This window comes from Penaeus monodon, chromosome 22 (assembly GCF_015228065.2).
Source record: "Penaeus monodon isolate SGIC_2016 chromosome 22, NSTDA_Pmon_1, whole genome shotgun sequence".
In the NCBI taxonomy this organism is placed as follows: Eukaryota; Metazoa; Arthropoda; class Malacostraca; order Decapoda; family Penaeidae; genus Penaeus; species Penaeus monodon.
Window position 1 is genome coordinate 32,262,623 of NC_051407.1, and position 262 is coordinate 32,262,884.

The following is a 262-nucleotide window of genomic DNA, read 5'->3' on the forward strand; positions in this document are numbered from 1 at the left end:
CATAACCTTGGAGCTTGCTTTATGATGCCATGACTCAATTTATGCAAATGAGGTCCGCTGTTGCCGTTTCTTATGAAAGATTTACTGTAATTGCTTTCTGCGCTGGATCTCGACCGTTCTCCGTCATTAGTGAAATAAACCCCAACAAATACAGCAACGACTTCCGCCTGTCTCTTTCTCCCTCACACTCCAACTCCTCGCATCTCCTTCATCACTGCAAAACATGCAAACACTCCTTCCTGGCTCCCTTGCAACACCCCCT